Raw genomic sequence first — 8,514 nt, forward strand, 5'->3', positions numbered from 1 at the left:
GAACCGGGTTCGCGCCCCGGTCTGGGAGGATCCCACATGCCGCGGAGCGGCTGGGCCCGTGAGCCATGGCCGCTGAGCCTGCGCGTCCGAAGCCTGTCCTCCGCAACGGGAAGGGCCACGGCAGAGGGAGGCCCGCATCCCACAAAAAAAAAAAAAAAAAAAAGTGGGACATAGAACACACAAAAAATAATTATAAAAATATGCCAAAGTTAAGAAAAGGCTGACACATAGAAACAGATGATCTCAATTGACTAGGATTGGGAAAGATGGAATAAAAGGTTTTCAGATTGTCTGAAACCTTCAAAATCTGGCTCAGAGAAGAATTTTGGGGGAGATGATAAAATGGGGTAAAATGTATAATAATGAATGACTTCGAGAAAAAGAATGTGTGCAGGATCAACAGCATTAAATAATTTTAATTAGTAAATTCTACCAATTTGAGGGCTGTGTCTCAGATGAAATTGTTGCCGTCCGTATTAATTAGCCATTTTAAACTGCAATGGGACATGTGATTAGGACCATACTTCCTTAAGAGACAAGTAGAGAAGGGAGAAAACAAAGTAGATTTTAGTCCAATCCCCACAGAAACTTTTGTATAGGCATTGAAGTAGGTCACCAGAAATGCAACTTCACATGACATCAGCTGGGTAGACATCTACGGTGATCATTCACTGTGGCCAGACTCCAAGTTATATAGTCCTTTTTATCCTTAGAGTTTGAGGTTATTTCTATTTCATCACTCTTCCATAGGAAGTATCTTGCCTGAAGCCTCCTTTTTTAGAAGTTTCTATAAGTTGTATGACTTGGTTTGTGGCAGGCCAATGCACACACTGAGAACAACTAGAAAAGCTCTATAGCATACAAAAGTCATCTTCTGATAGTGACAGAGCATGAGGCAGTTAGGATTCCACAGAGGAGAGAACTGCCATCAGTAGTGAGTTTTACCCTGGAGGTACTGCCATTTCTGAGTATGCGACGGAGACTGAGCAACTAAGATCTGTCTGGGTAGAGATCTAATGCTGGGCAGAGAGAAACCATGAGGGCTTTCAAAGGGTTTACAGGGCTGGGGTGATCAAATTGGAGAGCTGAGTGGCCTCCAGCTTCTGGCAGGTTCCTCCTTAGATAATGTGGTGAATTCTGAAGGTGCACAGAGTGGTAGAATGAAAAGCTAAGCCACAGATCTCTGAGAAGCAGAGTGAAATTTTCTTTTGTGATATTGAGAAAACAAAGATTAGAGTTCAGAACCTGTCAGAGGGAAGGACCTCAATAAATGTACAGGTCTCATATTTGAAAGCCCTGCAGAGCTATGATCTAGAAATAGGGGTGAACAAGAAGTAAATGTATTATTACCAAAGCTAGACCAGTTTTAACTATTTCCTGATTGGACTAAGGTGATTAGCTCCCTAACCCCACCTGTTGAGAAGGGGAAACGGCTATTCTTCTTTGGAAAAAGGTAAAATCATTTGTAGCCTCTGTAACTATTTTTTACAAAACGTCTATCATTTCATATTTAAAAATTACTAGAAATGCCAAGAGACAGGGCCACTTAATGAACACAAAGAAAAACACTCACAAATATCCAGATATTAAAATTAGTAGACTAAGATTTTTAAATAGCTGTAATTAATATATACCAGTAAACAGAGAAAAAGATAGAAAAATAGATGAAGGAATAATTTCATCAAAGAACTGGAATCTTAAAAATAATCAAGTAGGGCTTCCCTGGTGGCGCAGTGGTTGAGAGTCCGCCTGCCGATGCAGGGGGGACATGGGTTCATGCCCCGGTCCACGAGGATCCCACGTGCCGTGGAGCGGCTGGGCCCGTGAGCCATGGCCTCTTGAGCCTGCACGTCCGGAGCCTGTGCTCCGCAACGGGAGAGGCCACAGCTGTGAGAGGCCCGCGTACCACATTAAAAAAAAAAAAAAAAAAACCAAGTAGAAATTCCAGGCTTAAAAAAACAATATTTAAAATTTATTAGATTAGTTAACAACAGCAGACATAACAAAAGACAAGATTAGTGAACTGGAAGATGATGTCAAAACATATCTTCTACTTAACATTGTACTAGAGATCTTAATCAGTGCAATAAAGCAAGAAACTGGAATAAAAGACATAATGATTGAAAAGGAAAGGAGAACATATAATGCTCATTAATTGTAAATTACATGATTGTGTGTACAGAAAACACAAAAAGAATCTACAGACAACTATTAGAATTAATAAGTTGATTTAGCAAGGCCACCAGATACAAGATGTTATACAAAATTCAACTGTATTTTTATATATCAGCAACAAACTGATAGACAATGAAATTTTAACATTTTTACACAGCACCCAAAACATCAAATATTTAGGAATAAACCAAATGAAAACACTATAACTCAACAGATGTTATAGAGAGATTTTAAAGACCTAGGTAAATGGAGAGATATATCATGTTCATGGATTAGATTCATTACTGCAAAGATACATTCTAGGTTGATTTATGGCATTAATAAATTATGATCAAACTCCCAGCAGTTTTGTGGGGGTGTGTGTGTGTATGTGTGTGTGCAAATTGACAAGCTGATTCTAAAATCTATAAAGAAATACAAAGGCCTAAGAATGGTCCAGGCCTCTAAGAACAAATTTAGAGGACTTACTACTGGGTATCAGATTTTTCTACACAACTGTAGCAATTAAAATAGTGTGGTATTGGTGCAAGTATAGACAAAAAGACCAAAAGACTAGAAATAGAATAGAAGGCCCACATGTATGGTTACTTATCACCACATGTATATGGTTACTTATCACCAATAGTTACATTGCACTGCGTGGGGAAATGATGGTCTTTTTCTAAATGGTGCCGAGTCAGTTCAATATCCATATTTTTTAAAACAGTAATCTCCACTCGCTACCAGACAGCACACTCAAAAATCAATTTTAAATTGATTGAAGGTCAATGTACAAATAATAAGGCTTCTTGAAGACCACATAGGAAAATACCTTCTGATCTTTGAGTGGAGGAGAGACTGATATCATTAGCAGAATCTGGGGAGAAAAGAACTGGCTGCCTAGCTTGTCCAGGCACATGAGGTCTCAGGAAGTCTCAGTGTGCCCTCTGGATTAAGTGTGGGTGTGCCTGAGAGGCAGGGAGGGCACACAGATCCCAGACATAAGGAGGGCCTGGTCATACAAGGAATGATGAAATTCACCATAAAGTTCAGGAGCAGAATTCAGGCCTATATGGAGAATCAACATTTGAGATGCAGACCTGCACACACCCTCTCCACCCTAACTTTGCCAACTTTCAGTCAACATGGTAGTAATAATAATAATAACAGTAATTTTAAAAATAGCTAGCATTATTAAAGGGCTCACTATGCGTTAGTCTCATTATATGTTTTTCATGTTTTAATTCACTTGATCCTCACAAAACCCTATGATGGATTTATTGCTATTATATCACTTTACAGATGAATATCTTGAGGCACAAAAAGGTAAAATAACTTGCCCAAGGTCTTAGAAATGATTACGGTGGAGCCAGGATTGAAACCTGGTCAGTTTAGTTCTCAGGAGAGTAGTTTTCATTGCTTCAGAAAGAGCAATCCTGGAGGATTGACTCAGATTGCAATTTCTACTACTTAGAGGGGACAGAAACACAATACTCTTGAGTTCAACACTGAGTATTTGAAAAGTTAATAAATCTATGGTGTGTTTCTTACATATCTGGATTTGTGAACTAAAGTCTATACTCTTCATTCTATAAGCAAAAGTAGAGAAAATACTCTGAAAAGTACATATACTATATGCTAGACAGTTTTGCACATGCAATCTTGAGAGGGAGATAATTTTATTTTAATTTTATGAGTGAAGACATTAGTTACATAGAGATTTATATAGAGAGAGTTTCTATATATATAAAATGGCAGAAATGAGATTAAATTTGGGGATTATTCATCTCTGGTTCATTGCTCTTTTCACAATGACCCAATCCCAGTCCCTTCCAAAAACAAGCTCAATGAAAACTAAATGTCATTAATTAATAGATAACAAAAATTTTACACTCAAGTCTCTTTTGGTTCCTAGTTATAGGTGATTAGGAAAAAATTATTAGTGAATATTACCTAATTATTTTCTAAGTTAGAGGTACATGTGACTTAGCCAAAGAAATCAGATATGATTTATTGTGGTTTCCAACCCATCTTCTGGGTAGAATGGTGACTCCTAGAGATTTTCTTGCATCCAAGATCCCAAAATTTTACTAGCTCCCTAAGGCTGCTGTCATTTTAAGACACACCTTTCTGGAGAAGAATGATTATTTCCACAGCAGTAACTGCCTTATGTTATTAAGAAAAAGAAGGAGAAAAATAAAGCAGGAGGTGGATGCCACCAGGAGAAAAAAGACAGCTTCTATGGCCTTAAATTCTGGGCATCACATTCTTCAGTCCTCAACAGCAGGTAAGGGATAATTTTCCCAGCCAGATCAGTCTACTTCCTCTAGAAACTTTAGTGTAGGTTTTGGGCTTCAAGCTAAATCCTGAGCCTCTATGGATTCACAGGACTTTCTAAGATGAGGTATGTGGAAGGTTTCCAATGTGAAAGATGATGCCATGTTACTGATAATCTCAGATAACTTTTACAGATAATCTTTATCTCACTTAATCTCTACAATAAGCCAACAGGAAGGCTTCCTTTACAATTTACAGAATATAAAGCCAAGGCTCAGAGAGATTGGGTTACCACACCAAGTTCACAAAGTTAATAAATTGTAGGGCTGAGATTTGAACCTGAGAGTTCACTGACTTCAAAACTCATGTTCTAGGCATTTTGGGAAACCTCTCCTCAATTTTCACAAAGGAAAAATGGGTATTTAGTGTACTGATATACTGGAATTTTTTAAAGACTTAGAGAAACATGAATCTCAATTAGCAATTTGAAACTTAACTTGATGAACGATATGTAATGCTAGAACACAAATTGTATATTGCCTTTCATCATTTTCTGAATAGTTGGACAGCTCCTTCATTATCTTGGTCCTTTCAGCACTCTTTGGGTATCCAAAGGCACACTGCTTCTGGGACCAGCCATGCTCAAATTAACAGACTCCTAAATCACCTCACAGGGCTCCACAGTAGGAGAGTGTGCTTTAGTCTAAAAATGACTAAAAATCGTATGTCTTTAGCTAATTGAATTTACTAAATCTTAATCAATATTTTCCAGTTCAAATGAAACACTCACTTCCTCCACTTAGCTAAGGGCATTGATTGCTATAAGTATTCAGGTTAATGCCAGTCTATCAGCTACTACTTGTTGCCAAAACAATTGACCACAAACGTAGTTGCTTAAAGAAACACCAATTTTGGGGGGGGGTCATTTGTTTGTAGAGACATGGATGGACCTAGAGAGTGTCAAACAGAGTGAAGTAAGTCAGAAAGAGAAAAAAAATATCATATATTAATACATATATGTGGAATCTAGAAAAATGGTACAGATGAACCGGTTTGCAAGGCAGAAATGAGACACAGATGTAGAGAACAAACGTATGGACACCAAGGGGGGAAAGTGGTAGGGTGGGTGGGGGGATGAATTGGGAGATTGGATTGACATATATATACATATATATAGATACAATATATAAAATAGACAACTGAGGGGAACATATTATATAGCACAGGGAACTCTACTTAATGCACTGTGGTGTTCTAAATGGGAGGGAAATCCAAAAGGGAGGGGATATATGTATATGTATGGCTGATTCATTTTGCTGTGCAGTAGAAGCTAACACAACATTGTAAAGCAACTATACTCCAATAAAAATTAATTTAAAAATTTTTAAAAATAAAGAAACACAAATTTTTTATCTTATAGTTCTGAAATGGAAATGGGTTTCACTGGGCTGAAAACAAAGTATAAGCAGGGCAGCTCTCCCTCAAGAGGTTCTAGGGTGTTCAAAGAAAAATTCAACTGAGTAAATTTTAAAGATTTTATTGGTTTTATTCAAGGATTCACGAATCACGCAACATCCCATCTAGCAGACAGAAAGGAGCTCTGAGGAGCTGTACGTAATGAAAGATTTTTATAGGCAGAAGGGAGCAGGAACAAGAAAGTTACACTAGGCAAAATAGCGGGTTGATTATTGCAAGTTTACTTTTCTTTGAGGGTCTATCAGGCAGGTTACCTAACTAGTGTTGATCTGGTGATTCCTGATTGGTTTAAGTTTCCATTTCTGGGAGAGCTGAAACTGTAATTAAGTGTTAGTTGGGTGACATGAGGCTTAGCATAAGCAACTCCATTTGGGACCTGTTGTCTTAACAAGGGGAAAACCTCTTTCCTCATCCTTTTCAACTCATAGAGCTGCATGCCTTGACTCATGGCCCCTCTCTCCATCTTCAGAGTCAGCAGTGTGGCATCTTCGAATCTCTCTCTTTTCATCAACCTAAAGCCTTCTGTTCCTCTGATCTCCCGTCTCCCTATTATAAGAACCTCTGTGATTACATAGTGCTCGCCAGGATAATCCAGGATGATTTACTCATCTCAGCATCCTTAACTTAATCACATCTGCAAAGTCCCTTTTGCCATATAAAGTATCATTCATAGGTTCCAGGATTAGGACATGGGTATCGGTATGGTGGGCAGGGGTCATTACTCAACCCGCTACAGCCAGACAATATTTTTCTATCCTACATTTAATGGAAAAGAGATTTTAGTCCATATTATTGATGTTATACTGTTTGTAAGCATTTTAGGAGTGGTTTATTTTCCAACCAAGCTAATTGTAAACAGTCATTATTAAATAATAAGTATTTTCCTTGGAAAAGCTAATAGTAAACTAAAGCAACAGTAATGAATTAAGCTCCACTTCCTTGAGAATTGCATGGTAATTGTTCTCCAAAGATGTATTGCTGTTTATCTCATTGGTGAAGTAAACAGGAGTCTCGCCCTCAAATGGTAAAGAATGATAAAAATAAAAATAAAAACGTTTACTATCAGCCACTTGTGATTCGGAGGGCTTTGGTTTATAGATTTTAAAAGCTTTCCACAAAACCAGGAAGTTGCAATAAGATTTGAATCAATGTCATTCAGATGTCTTTACAAGGCAAACAAAGCTCTATCAATTGAACAACCAAACCCCTGTTCAAATTAATCAGTAGGAACTTGATAAATTCCACTGATGTAGAAAATTAGCACTTTGCATGTTTCCCAGATTTTTATTTCATTTGGGTGTCTGGTCATGAATTATAACCACTCTTCTTGGACTCGAGCTATTTCACTTGAAATCCATTATTTCTAGCAGAATTATGAGTCTTGTTAGGGAAATGCCAGCTATTTCCATTTTGAGCATCTGCACTGCAGTTCTATTATTAACATGGAGCTCATTTAAAAAAGAGGAAGAATTAGATTTGTGTCTTTGGGGCAGTGGAGGAGGGGTGGGTGGTAGTGACTGGAACATTAGTGAAACAAACAAGTACACGGGGCTGCTTCCAACTGACACAGCTGTCATGTAAATATCTGTCCCTGCCGTATAGCTAAGGGATCCTGGGCTTAAAGACCTTGTAGCCATATGTAAACAATACAGGGCTGATGATAGGTTTACAGCATTGGAGACAACGTGTGCAGCTGTTTCATCCTCCTTCCTATAGTGAGCTACAAATGTTCAGGACGCAAATCACAGATGCTTAGAACTGCCTTCTAGAAGCTTACAGGGCTAGTCCTGCTTTTGTGATATGCTTCACATCACTGCCTTACGGGTCAGCCTGTACAGCCCAAGATGTGAAGGCTTCCTTGAAGGTTCCCTGTTGAGTCTCTCCCTCCCTCTCTTTTTCTCTCCTCCAGCTTCAGCTCACTGTTGCCCTTGAGGAGCAGTTAGCAAAGTATCTCAGTGCCTAGCCCCCAACCCAGGAGGGTGCATCTGATCAGAGGGTTCCCCAGATCAAAAGATCTAAGAGGCTAATGCCCAGATAAGACATTTACTCTGTCCCCTGATTCTTGCACTTTTCTCCACATCAATCTTTCCAGGATTCAGCCCAGGCTCCTTACGAAGAATCAAAAGGGAAACAAAATATTATTTCAGCCAAGGTTCACTTAGTAAAAGTGCAAGCTCCTGTGGCCATGACTTCGAAAACAAGGACTCTGAATATGTCAATTTGGAAGGAAAAAAGTTTGCTTTCTCTTTCAGCTCTTGGAATTAAAACTGAGGTGACTATGCATATTTTTTCAGACCAATAAACCCTTCATTTTGACTTTTGGATACTTATCCATATTCTTCAGGTAAGCATAGTATTTCACAATCTGAATTACACAGAACCCAAAATTATTTTATGTTTTCTTGTCACATTATGTGTTTATGGACACAAGGCTGATTTTTAAACATTTTCCCCTCTTGTTTGAGCCATATCCTTAAGAAGCAGTATATAGGGCTTCCCTGGTGGCGCAGTGGTTGCGCGTCCGCCTGCCGATGCAGGGGAGCCGGGTTCGCGCCCCGGTCTGGGAGGATCCCATGTGCCGCGGAGCGGCTGGGCCCGTGAGCCATG

This window comes from Physeter macrocephalus, chromosome 19 (assembly GCF_002837175.3).
Source record: "Physeter macrocephalus isolate SW-GA chromosome 19, ASM283717v5, whole genome shotgun sequence".
Classification (NCBI taxonomy): Eukaryota; Metazoa; Chordata; class Mammalia; order Artiodactyla; family Physeteridae; genus Physeter; species Physeter macrocephalus.